Source organism: Ambystoma mexicanum, chromosome 4p (assembly GCF_040938575.1).
Source record: "Ambystoma mexicanum isolate Mex_15411 chromosome 4p, UKY_AmexF1_1, whole genome shotgun sequence".
Classification (NCBI taxonomy): Eukaryota; Metazoa; Chordata; class Amphibia; order Caudata; family Ambystomatidae; genus Ambystoma; species Ambystoma mexicanum.
In genome coordinates, this window is record NC_090927.1 from 1,264,115,848 (window position 1) to 1,264,134,726 (window position 18,879).

The following is an 18,879-nucleotide window of genomic DNA, read 5'->3' on the forward strand; positions in this document are numbered from 1 at the left end:
CATTTGTCTCGCAAGGCCCTCTGCCTTGTTGGAATCATAACGAGAACTAGCTGGTCTTGAGTAAACTCAACCATGTTAGCCTTTTGGTCATGCCAGTGCTTGACCAGTGCTTGTCCAGCTTTGAAGTTATCACTTGCTTCTGTCATCATTTGTGACATTCTCCTTTGGAGACCTATCACATAGTCAGTCACTCTGACTGGCTTGGGGGAAGGAGCACTCTCCAACCACTCCTTGATCAGGGCCAATGGACCTCTGACCAGATGACCATAAAGAAGTTCAAAGGGAGAATAACCTACTCCCTCCTGAGGGACTTCTCTATAAGCAAAGAGAAGGCATGGCAGTAGAAGGTCCCACTTTCTTTTAAGGGGGTCCTCTAAAGCACCTATCATGCTCTTCATGGTTCTGTTGAACCTTTCAACCAGCCCATTTGTCTGAGGGTGGTATGCGGTTGAGAACTTGTAAGTAACTCTGCAGGTTTTCTCATGGCTGTCATGTAGTGCGACATAACATTCAACCCCCTGTCAGAGATTACTTCCTTAGGAAACCAACCCTGGTAAAAATACCAAGGAGGGCCTTAGCCACAGCCGGAGCTGTAACAGTCCTCATAGGAATTGCCTCAGGGTACCTAGTAGCATGGTCTACTACAACAAGTATAAACCTCTTGCCTGAGGAGGTTAGAGGATCAAGGGGACCAACAATGTCGATCCCTACACTCTCAAATGGGACTCCCCCTACAGGGAAAGGCACTAAAGGTGCCACATTCTTGGAGCCAACCTTACCCGAAGTCTGGAAGGTGTGGCAGCTCCTGCAGTACTTATCTACTTCAGCCCCCATCTTTGGCCAATAAAAGTAGAGTGAGAGCCTTTCCTTAGTCTTCTTGAAACTCAAGTGACCAGCCAAAGGAATCTCATGGGCTAACTGCAAGAACTGTGGTCTGTTCTCCTGGGGTACTACAAGTCGTTTGTTGTCCCCAGGTGCAGACTACGTTGGTTCACTGTAGAAGAGGCCATCTTCCCAGTGTAACCTATATTTCCCAGGCTCTTGCCCTTCAGCCTGAGCATCTGCTTGGTGGCGAAGACCTTCCAGAGTTGGACATTCTCTCTGTCCCTTACTGAAGTCTGCCCTGTTGGGTCCACCTTCTGCCAGTAAAGACTGCAGCTCAGGATGGTCAACAGGATCCAGATCTCCAATGAGTTCCTGGCCTTCCACTAGCTCTTCTTCAGAGTCTAGTTCAACCACACAGGGTTGTACCTCCCTCTCAGCCTCAGCTGGAGGGGGAGTTACTGGTGTAACTTTGGACAACCTCTGGGAAGTCCTTGTTGGCTGCACTGGAGTGCTGGCTGTGAGGTTCGTTTTAGAAGTTTTAGGTTTCCCTTTTCCTTCTAGTTTCTTAGAGACAGCAGCTGACATCTCCAGTGGAGCAGGAGTGATCTCTTTCGTCATCATCTTCTTGGGAGTACCTCTCATGGTTCTCTCCCTTGCAGGTCTGGTGAGCTCCTGTAACCTTTTACTAGGAGGTCTGGGGGTATGTGACACTACTCCAAGAGTGTTTAAGTCATTACCCAGCAGAACCCTTCCTGGCACCTCACTTTGTACGCTGACAGGTATCTTCACAGTCATGTCATTACACTGGATGAGAACTGGTAATTGGGGAAGCATCTGCACAGGCCCTCCAGCTAACTTGGTGAGGCGTTTGGGTACCTTAGCAACATCCTCAGCCTGAAAAAACGATTTGTCCACCACAGTTATGCTGGCCCTAGTGTCCCTAATGGCAGGAGTCTCCTGACCATTCACCTGGACACTGTCCTTATAATACTCTTTAGTATTATCTGGGATAGAATTATAGACATCTAAGTTCTGTTGTTCCCACAAACCCAGAGACACTAAAGAAACACTGGCTGAGACTCCAATGGGTTCATCAGCCAGTAATAGAAAGTTTCCACTTGCCATTTGTACTTCCTCCTCTGGAGCGAAGGCTAAGGAGACAAGCTGGACCCCTGAAGGTTTACCCTTACATCTGGGATCTCCTTTCACATGGTCAGTAGAGCCACAAACAAAGCATTTACCAAAGGCTTTCTGGAATGGTGGCTTGTTCTGACCTCCTTCTGTTTTTGCACCAGAAGGTACACTAGCCTGGTTTGGTTTCCCATGTGGCTTACCCTTTTGGTTTTGTTTGGGGCCCTCTTTGGAATTGGATTTATTAGAATTTTCTTTGGAGTCCTTTTTTGGCTGTTTCCCCTCATCCTTTTTCTGAGTAGCCCCAGAATCCTTGTGAGTGGCCCTGTTGGCAACCCGCAAGTCAGCAGCCTTAGCTAACTTCCTGGAACCCAATTCCTTTGAATCAGCCAAGTGCTGTCTGAGCTCAGGAGAGCGGGCATCATAAATTGACTCCAACATTACAAGATTCTTCATTCCTTAATAAGTGTTAACTCTGTAACCCTTAATCCATCCCTCTAAGTTTTTCAAACTTTCACTCACCCAGGTAGCCCAAGGGGTACCATCATGCTTTTTGAGGGTCCTAAACCTCTTAAGGTACTGGGAAGGAGTCTTCCCAAATCTAGCTATCAAAGCTAGTTTCACACATTCATAATCCTTCTTATCCACCTCCCCCCAACTCCATTACCACATCAGTTGCAACAGGGGGAAGCCTAGAGAACAACCAGGGAACTAACTCATTCCCTGTGATGTCCTGGAGCCCATGATTATACTCAAACATTTTTAACCAATCCAACACATCCAACTTAGGTTCATACATACCCACTAATTCCTTAGGCATCCGGGGTCTTTTGGGACTGGAACTCCTAGAGGAACCAGAGGAGAGAGAAGCATTTTCCACAGACAACTTCTTCATTTCTAGTTCATGATTAAGCTCTATTTCTCTGAGTCTTAACTCAGCTTGCTTCTGCCCAGCCTAAGCATTCTTTCTTCTGAACTCTAGCTCTTGGTTTCTTTCAGATTGAAATTCACTTGGTAGCTGTGGCTGAGCAGTCAGACTTCCCGCAAGAAGAGTTAGGCAGTATACAGAGTATTCACAATAGGTCAAGAGAACACAGTAGAACAAGCAAACACTGACCAGAGCTTGGTGTAAAAGAGATATAATTATTTATTTAAAACCACATCTAATAAAACACACAGGCACTAATTTTTAAGCAGTTCAAAAACACGGTCACTAAAAGATATACACCCCCTTAAAAGAATATTAGACAAGTCTTAAGCAAAGCCCACTTATTTTCAGACAGCGGTGAGCGCTTAACGCATATAGCACTCTAATAATTCGTTTTAAAAGAGAGAGAAAAGCAGAATGTAAATTGAAACAGATCCCAACACTTTCACAACAACACAGCAAGAGGGGAAGGCAGAGTCAAACCGTGAAGTTAGAGTTCAGAAAGCCGGATCCACTTTAAGAGGATCAGAACGAAATGTGTCCAAGGTCACACGTCTAAAAAGTACACAAAAGTCTCGAAAAGGTTCAGAAAGAGTTGGACCAAAAGAAAGGGACCAGTTAAATGGTCAAGGCGGCCAGCCCAGTCCAGAAGGTTAAGGGATTATTATTACCTTGTAGCAATCTTTAGAAAGGGAGGCCTGGCGGACACGGTACCTTAAAGTGGTGAGAATACTCCAGCAGGGGCAGTTGTTCCTGGCAGCGGATGCAAGTCGGTGCTTCGTCCGGGGGAAGGGAGGATCTCGTCGGGGAGGAAGACAGAAGCCCGTTGCACTGCCAGGGAAGAAACCAGCCGCGGAGTCCTCAGTTAAATGGCGCGATCCTTTAGTTTGCGGTCCAGTGGTAAGTGGCTATCCGGTTGCCGGGGTGCTTGGCACGGGCAATTCGACCACAAGACGTCCTGGGATGTGAGAAAAAGAAGGTAAACTGGTTGTGCCCACCAGTCAGGGGAAGAAGACTCTCCAGCAGGGAGATCTTCTATGTCGTCGGGAAGTGGTGAGTCGGTTCCGCAGGGCTCCACTGGTGGTGTCGTCGTAGCAGGTCGGCTCAGGTTCTCCCTCGTCGGATTCTCAGGTCCTGTGGCGACTTCTGAAGTTCCAGTCCCCAAAACCTTGCTTTTATGCAGCACACCCCCATTCACTCAGCCTAGCTGTCAATCAAACATGCTAAGTGGTGAGCCGGCCGGCTCACCACTTGGGCCAATCACACAAGAGTGTGACTTGAGTTACCAAGGTAACTCAGTCCAGCGTGCCTAAACCCCCTTCCACTCCCCCTGTGGTACCCAGACAGAGTGGCACCACTTTTGGAGGCTTCTGTGGAGAAGCCCACCAAAAGTGGAACAAAGGGCTCGACTTGGGTTGGAGTCATAGAAGAGAACACAAACGCCATTTTAGAATCGAGTCCTGGCAAAAAATACCAACCGACAAATTAATATTAAATAAATAAACCGGCGGTATGTTCGAGGCTATGAGAATTAAATAATTAAAGTTGGTAGCCTCGAGCAATGGGAAAATCCCATAGGGATATATTCGTGGTCGAATATAAAAAGTAGTATCCATTGCCACCAGCCAAAACTCGATCAGGGGGGACGGAGACGTGCCCCCTCGACTAACGGACCCCGGGGCAATCGAATTGCCCCGACCAGTACGTCCACAATATGATGGTTTGTACTGGTTTCTGTTCATAATTTGGGACTAGTAAAGCCAATGGTGACTTTACATGCCCTGGGAGACAGTAGTCAGTCCCAGGGTATGGAGTCTATGGTGGGGTGTCACTATGACACACATAGTAAAAACACATGAGACCCTATGGAGTAAAGGACCCCATAGCCCATAAAACACATTAGCAGTCAAAGGAACACCTTAAATCATGTCCAAGAGTGGGAGAAAGAGTCTCACTCTTGGCAGGAGAAAAAAACAAACTCCAGAAATCCAGCAAAGCTGCTGGGGGACTCGCTAGGTTAGGAAATTCAGCCTAAACAGAGAATTCTCCCTAACAGTTTGACAGAAAGCGCAGGGAACCTAGTTAGACACAGATAACTTCTACTGCAGTGTCAAAGGGGAGTACAACTTCAAGCACCTTCATCAAACGTGGTTGCAATGCAGAAGAAGGAAGGAGGTCGTAGATGGACAACCCTGACCCGTACGGCACGAGGGCGCAATATGGAGGGAAACAATTAAAGGTTCATGAGGGGGTTGGTTCAGTTCTTGTTGATTACCTCAATGTCAAATATCTAGCAAATCCATCCAGGGAATAAATCAGCAATAATCCAAAACTCAGAGCAAAACCGGAAAACCAAAAAGAAAAACACCACAATCCACAGGAATCCAAAAAACGTTATATCAGTTCAAGGGGAGGCAGGACAATCCAATGAAAACATTCACAGAAGTCCAAGAAGCCAAATCAGCAGTCCAGAAATAAGCCAGGCGCCACAACAGACGAAGAACAGGATTAGGCAGTCTGGGTAAGCAGAAGAGCAGTCAGAAAGGCAACAATAAACAGGGAAACAAAGCAGAACAAAGAAACGGTGCTCAGAGTAAGTACAGAACAACTTTAAGGAGCACTTCAGTGCTTTCCTCGAATGCATAAATACTCGTTTTTGCAGTGTTCAGGTAGCTTCCGGGTAGCGTCATGACATGAGGTGGAGGCGTTATGTGATTTCGGGAACGGCAACATGGGGTTTGTAGTCCCGAGAGTTGCCAAGAGACAGGGATCCACAACTCTTCTCCTCCGCATGAGACGCAACGGAAGCCGCCAGCAAAGCGTAGAGGTACGGGGTCGGCCAATCCCAGAAAGTGAGTGAGTCATGACACTAGGTTCCCTAAAAAAAGAGGTGCAGTGTTTAAGTTGTCTCTGTCCCAGAGAAGGGAATAGGCTGTTCTTTTCCAAACAAGGTCTTCCCCCCACCCCCCAGAACAAGGTGGATGTGTGGCCTAGTAACGTCCCTTGGATAGGGCAACAGTGTTGAGCAATAGATGGGGTCTAGCAGAACCCTCTAACCTATCAACTACTAGTTCTGCCAAAAGGCAGGAGGAATAGGAATCAACATTCTTACCCCACCCATGCCTACTAAATATAGTGGGGATCCCTGAGATTTTGGGCCTTTTATTACCCAATGCAAAATCAATTTTTTGAACCGCCCAACCTTATATGAGTAACATCAGGCCAAAGTGGTGTTTATTTTGTTGAATCTGGAAAAAGTTGTGTTAGCTTGGGCTATTCCTTAAATGGACGCTAAGGGCCCATACTCGTTGGATTATGATCGATTTTACATCACGTTCCAAATAATGTTTGATAGGCAATACACCAAACAGAGCACAAGGAACTTGTGGAAATAAAACAGGGTAACAAGGACCTGTTGATCTATATCCGAACTGTGAGAAACCAGAACGTGTCTCACCCGCTAGTCCCTGGGGATCTGCCATCAAGGTGGCCAGGACACGGCCACCGCTTTTGGATCCAGTTCCTGGGCGTGGACCACTGGGAGAATCTCCTGTGTGAGGAGTCTTCGGGGAGTGGGACACCTGATGGCGAGATGTGGTATCCCCCTCCCTGTAACACCTTTACACGATCCTACCCAGTAGGATATTGAGGAACTGTATCCCCACCCCCTTTCCCATGACAAACACTTTCACACGAACAGCCTGCGCTGGGAGAAAACAGGCTCACACCCGAGCAGTGTACCTGACATGTCCCACTACTATGGTCAGGAAATTACTGGTAAACACTCACACCTGACTTCCATTAAACTTCCCCACATGGATGAAAGGCGGAGCACGAGAACACTCTCTGAGCGAGGCAAAGCACAAGAAGGAACAGTATTTTACAGACGGCAGCTGAACGAGGGAAGAAAGACTGCAAACCTGGAAGGGTGCGCAAGGCGGCAGATACCTTTGACATTTCCGACGAGAAACTGTTACTTTTAAGAGTCCTTCAGAGTTAAAAGCATAAACCCAGGAAAGCAGACTGAAGAGTCCGTATTGGATGTCGGAAATGCCCGGGGCCCTCCTGCACAGCTCACTGAGTCGGGGAGGAGCAACAGCCGCTGTGGTACCGTCCTTGGCACCGAGATCAAAGCAGCGCCAGAAAGATCAACAGAGCCGTTGAGTTGGGGAGACCGATGCAAGACCGGCCTGTGTTGAAATCAAGGTTGCAAGCTTCAGCATTGTATAAAGAGGGCAAGAATGAAGATTGGTAACACGTGTAATGAAAGACACAAGATGTTTGAACTTTAACAGTGAAACGATACAATACCAGTGACATAGTGGATCGGCACCACGAGTGTGCTCAATCAAAGTCTTCTGTAAGCTATCCAGTCAAGAGATGGCAGAAGTGAAAGTAAAAGAGTGTAATGGGAAATTAAATGAACCGAAGTGGTCCTGTGACGGTTTATGCAAACCCCATCACACAATCAAAAGTCTTAGATTGTCGATACAAAGAGGAACGCTATAGAAAGTGAGATTACATGGTGCGAGCCTGAACGAGGGAGACTAATTGTGAACATTGTGTTAAAGGGGTCTGAACCCGAAGGAGGGAGATCCGTGGTCCGAGCCCGAACGTGGAAGACTAATTGTGAACATTTTGCTAAAGGGGTCTGAGCCGAACGAGGGAGACCAATTGTGAAACCTGTGAATGTGAAATTCCTGAGAAGAAAGGAACTTTGTGTAGCATCCCCCACATGTGGAATGCTTATGTAGAATGTAGAATTAAGATCTAGAGAATGTGGAAGGGATTCTGAGCAGTTGGAGAGAGCTTGATGAAAGGACCGGTGGGGTATTATATATGGTCTAGTGTGAGATCAATAAAGAAGTTTATTAGCTTACCTGTGTGATTCAATCCTTTCATTGGCGACAAGGAACAGTGCTGCAACCCCACCGAGTAGCCGTGCTGCCAATATCCATGTGTGTGTTTCACCGGTCATCATCCAATCAAGGACGGACAAAGTCGGATGAAAAGTGACACCAATTATGTCAATAAGGGGAGAACGCTCGGCTTCAATCGCTTCTCCAGTTCCAAAGTACCACCCAAACAAGTACCCAAAGAGGGGCCGGGAATCCTGGCGGGACGAACACAGTTCCAGTGTAAGCATATCCTGTGCAAACCGTGGCTCAGCATGAGTGTTCTGCCTCAAATTAAAATTCTCAATCCGGCAAAGTATATTAGAAGAAAGGACCAAGCAACATCTCTTTGTGCATTGTTTGTCTAGTTGCCTAGCAACCCACAACCAAGCAGTGCGCAACACTAGGAAGAAGGGAATAAGACTCAGATAGTAGAGAAGGGACCGAGCAACGTTCCTTTGCGTGCCATCATATTGGTTGCTTGGCAACCCTGTGAACACGACGATGCCGTTTAAATGTTGCAATAACATTCCTGAGTTAAAGGCTGTATCATGTTAAAGAAAGCAATTAAGCGAAGCAACAAAGCAATGTTTTCCGCACACCGTGTTTGACCTTCGCATGGAAACCAATCAGCACCGACAACAATATTAAATTGTCAAATCCAATTGCAAATTACCTATTAACCCTCGGAAGCTACTTCAAAGGATTATACAATATTAAACACTATCCACTATCAAGACAGTGAGAAATAAGTACAAACTCAATGTCACAAATATTTGAGCTATTTATTGCACTTATAATTGTCAAACAATAGTGCAAAAAGGGAACTTTAAAGTGCAACCATCTGCAGAATCCTGATCACGAAATTTTGCATTTATAATTATCATCCACCCTTAAGGACTACAGTTACCCCACATTAAGCAAATAAACAGTTTAAAATGAATAGATATAGCAAAACTCTGTTACTAACCTTAACAGAGCAATGCCTGCGCAAGGAGTACCACCTACCAGTTACTTTTTGTATGTCCAAGGGGTACCAAGCATACCTCGGAAAAGGTGGAAGAAAAGATTCAACCATTACGTATCGGCTGTACATGAATTGAATTTCTCCGGAGAGAGGAAGAAATGTTTACTGATGCACTGCCTTGGCAATTACGGTCAGGAACAATTTGAAAACCTGCCCCCATTATCTGAAGAAGAATCAACAGGTTTATCTGAATATGAGATATGTGTAAAGATGTTGGGTAAACGTTACGAGAAATGCACAAGGATTATTCTAGAACGATATCACTTCGGTAAAAGGAAACGATCAAAGGATGAGTCTGTAGAGCAGTATATTACAGCACTGAGAGGATTGGCAGCTTTGTGCGTATTTGGAGGCACATTAAATGAAAGGTTAAGGGACCAGTTCATGCTTGAATGCAGCAATGAAAAAGTGAGAGAAGCATTATGGGCCAAAGGCAATCTTACCATCGATAAAGTTATAAGCGTGGCAAAGGAAGCGGAACATTCAAACAGGTGTGTTAAAGAATTAGAAGAAAGAACTGAGTCAAGAGCCGAAATGGATGAAAAAAGAATGGATGGTGCACAAGTTATGGAGATTTCAGTGGTACAAACGAAAATGTTTAACAGTAAGAAACAGAATTTCAGGAAAGAGAGCGGAAAAGAAACAGCAAAGTACAAAGAGAAAAAGGAAGAAAGTGACAAGAAAAGATGCTTTCATTGTGATAGTCCCAACCACTTCGTGAGCAGTGACAAATGCCCAACAATGAAGGCTGTATGCAAGAGATGCAACAGAAGGGGATATTTCACTTCATGTTGTAAGACCAAGAGTGAAAATAGAGCTTGTTTTGACAAACTATGTGAAGAAATGGAAGATTGCACGTGTCTCATTGACTTTACTTCAGATGACACTTGCCGTTCAAGACGATGATACAGATACTGAAAAACCAACATCTATTATTGAAATTGAAGGGTGAAAATGTGGCATGGTCATAGATTCAGGAGCTAAATACACTGCGTTACCCAAACACATCTTTGAGAATGAAATGCAAAAGAATGTCATCCTCAATCCAGTAGACCTAAGACCTGTAGCATATGGGGGTAGGAAAATTGACATTGAAGGTTGGTTCTGAGCTATTTTGAAATTAAATTTGAAGATAGATCAGCTAAAGGGAAGGTTTATGTCTCAAAGAAAGGTAATATACTTTTAAGTTGGTCATACCAGAAAAGACTTCAGATAAAACTAGATCCCAATGTGGAAGAGAATGTTTATGCCATAGAAAATCTGTCACAACATGCTGTTTTCCGCGAGGAATTAGGAAGCCTCAAGGGATTCACGCGTAAGATCAGAATAAAATCAGGTTCAATTCCAGTAGTACGAAAATTAAGAAATGTTCCTCTGGCTATTAGAACTGCAGTAAAATAAGAATTGCTTAATTTGGAAAAGCAAGGGGTGATCGAATGGATAGAAGCTGCTGAGTGGGTTTCCCCTTTGGTTATAGTACACAAACCCAATGGTAAACTTAGGTTGTGTATTGATTTAAGATCGGTCAATAAATGTGTAATACCAGATAGACATCCTTTACCTAATATCATTGAGATGTTGGGTATCATAAAAAAGGTGGCGCGAGTGATGAGCACTTTAGACCTGAAATCTGCTTATCACCAGATTGTTCTCCACCCCTCTTTTATTACCCCAAAGGGGTTATTTCAATGCAAACGCGTGCCGTTCGGTTTAATATCGGCAGCTTCGGTATTCCAACGCATCATGTACCAACTTTTTCATGATATGGATGGTGTCTTGTGTTTCCAAGATGATGTGTTGGTATATTGGCGTGATAGTTGACTAAGTGCTTATTGATGTCAAAGAAAGGTTGGAGTCAGGAATGATTGATGCTGAAATTAGGAGAGGGACCATACCTGATTCCATTAAACATGTTTTTGACACACTCTTGGTTAAGGACGGAATGATTTTAAGAGGAGACAAAATATTTCCTGCTGGCGGGAGTGAGGCAGATCATTCTTGAAGTAGCACATAAGGGTCATCAGGGAATGACCAAGACCAAACAATTAATTAGACAAGATTACTGGGAGCCAGGAATGGATCTACAGGTAGAAAGAATTATCAGAAAATGTGCCATTTGTGAGAATGCAGCCAAGGGCTGTGTTATGAGAATAGAATCAATGACTCTCATGTCTATTCCATCTGTGGCATGGGAAAGGCTAGGACTTGATATTGTGGGGCCAATTACATCCCAAGGAGCATGTAGATATGATATAGTGCTTGTAGACATGCTTTCACATTGGGTGGGATTGTCATGGGTGCAAAGGTTGTGTGCAAAGGACATAATCCAATTTCTTGATGACATCTTTAGGAGGGAAGGACATCCCACTTCTATCATGATGGACAATGGTGTACAGTTCGTTGCAGAAGAGATGAAGGAATTTTTAAGGGTGAACAGTATTGAGCACAGAACCAGCTCGATCTATCAACCAGAAACAAATGGAATAGTTGAAAGATTTAATAGAGTCATCAAAGAAAGCATAAGGGTGGCTATTTTGGAAGGGACAGATTGGAGAAAGACTGCAGAGGATTCTGTAGTTGCCTACAGATTTACCCCGCATTTTACTACAGGCATTTCCCCATTTGAAATGTTACATGGAAGGAAACCCAATACTAGGGTTTGTCCAGGATAGTTGGGTAGAGCTTGTCAAAAGATGTCAATATGGATATTGCCAAGGACAGAATTGGCAATAAACAAGTCAGTATATGTCCTGAAGAAAGCGGGAAATAAGGTGATACCGCTGAAAACGGTTGACCTCAGGTTCAGGAGTGATGACCTAAACCCCGTACTACACAAAAATAGAAGCGGTGGATACGGATAAGACATATCAACATCTTTTAAGTTAAACAGCCCCAGAAGATTGCAAACTGTTTTTTGTATTTAGAATTTCCTTGACCATTGAGATCAAGGACCTCAGTTTGAAAAGACACACAGACCCAAGCCGATGATGATAAAGTAATGTATCGACCTTGAAGACATGTGCAACATTTGAGCAGATAGGAAGGTAGTGAGCCAGGATAGGGAAAGACCCCTCCATACCCTCTGTAACCTAGATAGGTGCAAGTACAAGTAACAACCCACGGTAATCCCTCGAGAGAGGGACAAGTAGAGAATATAGGGATATTTAGTTAGAAATAGTGAGCAACCCTTTAATCTTAAGCGAGGAACGCGTTAGGGTTGCCGCATGTCCACATTCATGTTTGCATTGGCAGTGGTGCCTTAAGTCTGATGCTTGAGGTAAAAGCATAAAGTCTAAGGCATAAAGCTATGCACACAAAGTAATTGCCTCATTATACACAGATGACCTTATGATATGTTTCAGAGCCTAAGAAGAATGTCCCCCCATAATAGATATATTGAATGAATTTTGGGCCGAATCGGGACTTAAAATTAATTGGACCAAGTCTGAGTTGCTACCACTAACATCATGCATGGAGTGGACAGGTTAAGATGGGGTTTTCAGTGGTGTTCGCGAGAAGTCCGTTATCTGAGGATTCAGAATTGGGACATGTCTATGCTTCATAATAGAAATTATGTGACTGCATTGGAAGTTCTTGATCAAAGATTGACTGTTGGATTAAACTTGTGATAAGGATAATGGTAAGGATATTGCTAATTTAAAGGGTGGTCTTGCTGAAGATGCTGTAAATCTTTGTGGATGTGCCCATTACAATGGAGATATACTTTATCGTACTGAGAAAAGCACAGCTAAAACTTATTTGGGCTGGGGATGTCCCAAGGTTAGCTTGGTTCACATTGACTCTGCCAATAGAAATGGGGAGGCTGGAGGTGGAGATAACAAAACTTGAAGTGTATTATTGTGTTGCCCAAATTAGCCCTATGGTTGCATGATATGGAGCCACGCCATACGCACAGTACGAAGCAGTCCAGTTTTTTCCTTCCTATGGTGCAAGAAGGAACAAAAATGAAAACTTCTCTGTCTATGGCCCAAGACTCTAGAACCTCCTCCCAATCAACATCAGACTCGCCCCCTCACTTCTATGGTTCAGGAAGGTGCACAAGACCCTCCTCTGCCAGGAATAGCTCCTCCCTAACACCTAAATCAATACACAGTTCACTCCACACCTTACCTGACTGGGTGATCTGATCCCCCACTGTTTGCTCCCCTGGTTATTTGTAGATCCATTGCTGACTATTGCCCTTCCTCCCCTGTTGTTAGATCCCCACTCCCTTCCTTCTATGCTCTGTGAAGAACGTATGGTGACAGCAAGTAAGACAGACACAAGGGAGGACAGTTCAAGGGTGTTTCTCCAGCATGGGGTCTGGCATGGATTCACATGCTCATGAATATTCCCCGTCGTCAGGCTGGGAATCCTCGGTAAAGAAAAAACCAGTATCAGTTTCGTTTCTGATCTGTCTTTCGTAGTAATAACCAATCACTGGTCTCTGCGTCATACTGACCACAGCCAATGACTGCCCTCTACCTAAGCACCGCCTCTGGCAGCCATCTTCAGATTTTTACCGCACGTTCATGTGTTGGGATCCTCGTGCTATTGCTCTCGAGCGTTAGTGCTATTTTTTCGCGCTTTTTACAAAAAACTTCGATTCTTTCGGTCAAAAGAGCCTCAAGCTCCACCGATCCTACATCCGATCAACGGGGACCCGTGTCGGATTCATCTGTGCCCCTCAAGGGTGAAGATTTCGTCGAGCTACACTTCGGAGGACTCCAGAAGCTTCTCCGGCCCTGTCTCGGAGATGGCCCAGGAGAAGGGAAGCTCGACGCCCGGAAAGCTGTTCAGGGTCTGCCCTGGATGCCAGCTGCAGAACGTCTTCAAGGAGGACGAACACTCTTTCTGCCTTTACTGCCTTCATGAGGACAAGACGCACGTGGAGAAGGACTGTGCGTTTTGCGGCAACATGTCGGAACGGACCATGAAGGACCGCCATCAACGTCTCGCCAACTGGCTGGAGGGTAAGAGCCCGTCTGGCGAGAAGAAGAAGAAATCCGAGCGGTCTTCTAAGACCTTTGAGGGCGCCCCGGCGACGGGGGCCCAACATAAGGCCAAGCACCGCGAGTCCGCTGGCACCGGGAGCGCCGAACGGTCGGGCTCTACGGGCGCCAGGCAGGGCGCACCCTCCCCGGCACCATCAACCACGAGCCAACGCTCTGGGTCGGGTAAGAGGAAGGCCGAGCACCCGGCGAAGCTCCTGGAGAGGCCCCGGTCGAGCTCTAAGGCAGAGGAGGAGCGTGGCAGTGCCCCCTCCCTCAAGGATAAGGCGGTGAGCGCACCTAAGGTGGTGAAGGCCTTGATCCATCCGACCAAGCCCTCTATCGAAACGGTCGCGGCGGCCCTGGCTCAGCCTGTGGTGGCTGCACCAGTGGTGGCGACCTCAGGGCCCAGAATCTCCCTGCCTCCTCGGAGGGAGTCTTCCTTTGTGCCCATCGATAGGACCCCCGTGAAACCCTCCGTGGGGAAGAAGAAGGGGGGGCAGGGCGTCGTCGTAGAGTCGGCCTCAACCTCAGAAGAGGAGCTGATCGAGGTCTTAAGCCACGGCCTAGGCGTGGAAGAAGGCCAGCCCGTCGGAATGGACCCCGACGCAGGTGACGACGACGACATCGTCGAGGATACCGACGGGGCCCCTGCTCGCCCGTCGGATTCCCCTCTGCCAGCGCCGCAAGACAACTCGGCGGCCATTTTGTTGGCCATACAGTCCTTATGCTCCGAGATAAGGACGAGGCTACCGTTACCGACGGAGGAACCTCTCCCGTCGGGGGATCCAGAACCGGGACCTTCTGGTGTTCCCCCTACCAAGAAAAGAAGGATCCATCCACCACCTCCTTTTCAACCGTCGCGCCCCTTCCAGCCCTCCTCCCCGTCCACCCGAGGGGATGATACGGGGACTGACACGGCAGCGACGGGTACGGACGACGAGGCATACGACGAGGATTTTCCGTCGTCGCCTCCCACCAGGGCCTCTCCGCCCGACGAGATCGGATCTTTCCACTCCATGATCTCCAGGGCTTCCGAGCTTTTCCAACTCTGCCCTGAGGAGAAGAAAAAGGAAGGCTTCCTTTATCAGCGGCGCGAGGCCAAGAGGAAGACGGTCCTCGCAGTGCCTCTGTTGGACGACATTTGGGATGAGGGCCTTTCCCTCCTCAAGAACCCTTCCACGACGCCAGCTAGAAGAGACCGGTACGAGAAAAAGTACCGGGTCCCGGACACGGCCCCCCTATGCCTCCGGGCGCAGCCTACCCCGGACTCCGTCGTCTCCGCGGCAGCCAGGAAGAAAGCGGGGGGGGGTGCGGCCTCCACATCGTCTTCCCCGCCGGACGGCGAGGGAAAGAAATTGGATACTATGGGGCGTAGAGTCATCTCGTCGGCAGCGACGACGATTAAAGCGGCCAACGCCTTGGCTATCGTGGCCCGCTACGACAGGGAGCTCTGGTACAAGATGGCTCCCCTGCTGGATTTTCTGCCGGACGACAAGAGGGCGGAGGCCCTTGAGATCCTGCAGGAAGGTGAGGTGGCCTCGGAACCGTGGCGACGGACATCGCCGACACTGGATTCCGCCAGCTGGGCAACGGTGTTTGCCTTCGACGTCGTGGATGGCTCAAAGCTACGGACTTCCGGCAGGACGTCCAGACCAGAGTCCTGGACATGCCCTTCGACGGGAACAACCTGTTTGGGAAGACAGTGGACGATTCCCTTCAGGCCATCAAGGCGGATACTGAGACGGCCCGGGCCCTTGGAGTCCTGCAACGACGGACGCCCTTTCGGAGCGGCGGAGGCAAGGGCGCCTCCAAAGGTTCCGGCGGCGGTTTCGCTTCCTACCGTCAAGCGGCCCGCTCGTCGTCGCAAGAGGCCTACAGAGGACGAGGCAAGTCTAGCGGACCCCGCCGTCGTCGCCAAGGAGGTCAAGGCGGCAAGGCCGCGTCCAAGCAGGATTGAACCGGCCGTGGGGTCGGGCCCCCACCGAAGCACCCCGATGGGAGGCCGGCTGGCGGGCTTCGTCAGCGTGTGGGAGTCCATCTCCACCGACCGTTGGGTGCTGGACGCCCTGGCCCGGGGCCACGCGCTCGAGTTTCAAAGAAGGTGCCCGCGCGTCCCCCCCGTGGCCAGGAAAGAACTTCACGTCCCTCAACTTCACCTGGAGGTAAAGGCGATGCTCAGAAAGGGCGCCATCGAACTCGTCCCAAAGAGGCTTCGGGGCTCCGGAGTCTACTCGAGATACTTCCTCGTGAAGAAGAAGACGGGAGGATGGCGCCCCATCCTGGACCTGCGACGTCTGAACAAGTTCATCAAGGCGCAGAAGTTCCGGATGGTCACCCTCCAGCACGTCCTGGGTCAGCTGGAGGAAGGAGACTTCCTATCGTCATTGGATTTGGAGGATGCCTACTTCCACGTCTACCCCTACCTGGACGACTGGCTCATCCGCGCCAAGACGAGGGAGCTCGCCGTGGTCCACACGGCAAGGACCGTCCAACTCCTCACGGACCTGGGATTCTCCGTGAACTACGCCAAATCCCACCTGGTGCCCGCGCAAGTCGCACTGTTTCTGGGAGCGAGGCTCGACACAGTGTCCCTTCTGGCCTCCCCGTCGGAGGAGAGGACCAGGACCATCTTGGGCAAGGTGCAACGGATGTTGGTGGCCGACGCGGCCAAAGTGAGGTCCATCAAGTCCCTCCTCGGGATGATGTCTTCCTGCATCTACCTCATTCCCATGTGCAGGCTCCGGATGCGCCCGTTGCAAGAATTCCTGGATGCGCGCTGGATCCAGACGACGGGCAGCTTCGAGGAAAGGATCAAGCTCGACGAGAGTTTCCGACGAGCGATACGGTGGTGGGGCACCCGCGCGCATCTGACGGCGGGCATGGACTTCCAGACCCCAGCCCACCAGGAGACTGTGACCACGGATGCCTCCCTGGAAGGGTGGGGAGCGCACACCGAAAATCTGCACGCAAGGGGACTCTGGCTCCCGACGGAGAAGTCCCTACATATCAACGTCCTGGAGCTCCGTGCAGTGTTTTGGGCCCTCAGGTCCTTCCTTCCGTCCCTCAAGGGCAAGGTGGTGAGGATCTTCACCGACAACACCACCACCATGTTTTACATCAGGAAACAGGGCGGAACCAGGTCCCCAGCGCTGTCCAAGGAGGCGCAGGACCTGTGGCATTGGGCCGTCGCCCAAGGGATTTTTCTGGTGCCGTTTCATCTGGCAGGGATAAAAAACACCATCGCCGACTCACTCAGCAGGGAGCTGCGCTCGTGCCACGAGTGGGAGCTACGGCAGGATCTGGTGGATCGCCTCTTCCGACGGTGGGGCACACCCCAGATCGACCTGTTCGCGACGGCGACGAACACCAAGTGCCGGAGGTTCGCCAGCAGGTTTCCCCAGACGAGGAGCATGGGCGATGCTTTCTCGTTCCCCTGGGAGGGCCTGTTCCTCTACGCGTTCCCTCCCTTGCCTCTGCTAATCCGGCTCGTCAACCAGCTCAAGAGGTCACGGTGCAGGATGATCCTCGTCGCACCTGCGTGGCCGAGGCAGATATGGTTCCCGGACCTTCTGGACTTGTCAGCGTCCCCGCCGATCAAGCTGCCGGCGGACGCGGATCTACTCTCCAGGGAAGGAGGCGCCATCCTCCACCACGACCCGAAGTCGCTGAACTTGCAGGCCTGGCTCCTGCAGCACTAGAGTTTGGAGGATACGACATACCGGCCGATTGCAGAGAGGTTCTTGCAAAGGCCAGGGCGTCCTCGACTCTTAAATGCTACGGACACAAATGGAAGAGGTTCTCTGTCTGGTGCCACGCACAGAAGATTAACCCTCTACGGATTACGGCTCCCCAAGTACTGCCGTACCTGCTGACGCTGGCCAAAGCTGGTCTGGCACATGCGTCCATCAAGATTCATCTTGCTGCGATCTCCCGATACACCAGAACCACGGGCCGGACGTCCTTGTGGTCTCATCGTCTGGTGAAAGAGTTCATGAAGGGACTGTTCAGATCGTTCCCGCCGGTGAAGGCTCCGGCCCCGGCGTGGGAGCTCAACGTGGTGCTGACCAAGCTCATGGGACCTCCGTTCGAGCCTCTGCACTCGGCCCCGTTGAAGTTTCTATCGTGGAAAACAGCTTTTCTTGTGGCCATCACCTCCGCACGACGAGTGGGAGAGATCCAGGCCCTTTCCTGCAAGGCCCCGTACTTGACTTTCCACGACACGAGGGTAGTGCTCAGGACGCACCCCCCCTTCATGCCCAAGGTACCGTCGGACTTCCATCTCAACGAACCCTTGGTGTTACCTGTGTTCTTCCCGTCGCCTTCGTCGCCGGCTGAGAGGACTTTGCACTCGCTGGATGTAGCTAGAGCGCTGAAGTTCTACGTGGACCGCACGAAGGGTTTTCGGAAGACGTCACAACTCTTTGTGAACTTTGGACCTGTCAATCAGGGGAAGGCTCTCTCGAAGGCTTCCATCTCCAGATGGCTCTCCGGCTGTATCATGTGCTGTCACCGGTTGGCAAACCGACCGCTGCCTGGCCGTCCGAGAGCCCATTCCACCAGAGCGATCGCAGCTACCACGGCGTTCCTATCTGGTGTGCCCCTGCTGGACATATGCAGGGCTGCTACGTGGAGGTCGACGCACACCTTCACGAAATTCTACTGCGTCGACCGGGATTCCAGGGAGGAGTCCAGGGTCGGCCAAGCAGTGCTGCGCAACCTGTTCGCCTGAGGTGAGCCTGGTGAGGAGGTAAGATGCTTAATGTTGAGTTGATGTGATGCTTAATGTTGAGCCTTTGCCACCTCCCGTGGTTGTGCATGTGTGTACTGCTATGTATTCTTTATTCATGAGCATGTGAATCCATGCCAGACCCCATGCTGGAGAAGGAACAAGTTACTTACCTGTAACTGTTGTTCTCCAGCATGGGTCTGGCATGGATTCACATGCGAACCCTCCCGCCTACCCCTCTGCGGCTCTTCACTTGGTCATACTGCCACTTCACGTGCTTCCAAATCTGAAGATGGCTGCCAGAGGCGGTGCTTAGGTAGAGGGCAGTCATTGGCTGTGGTCAGTATGACGCA

At 49.3% G+C, this 18,879-nt stretch overlaps 1 protein-coding gene across 3 annotated transcripts in view; it reads left to right on the forward strand.

Moving 5' to 3' along the window:
- The window catches only part of WDR27 (WD repeat domain 27), a 2,413,256-nt gene that overhangs the window by 1,845,298 nt on the left and 549,079 nt on the right, over window positions 1-18,879 (forward strand). The gene's annotated exons all lie outside the window — the stretch shown is intronic.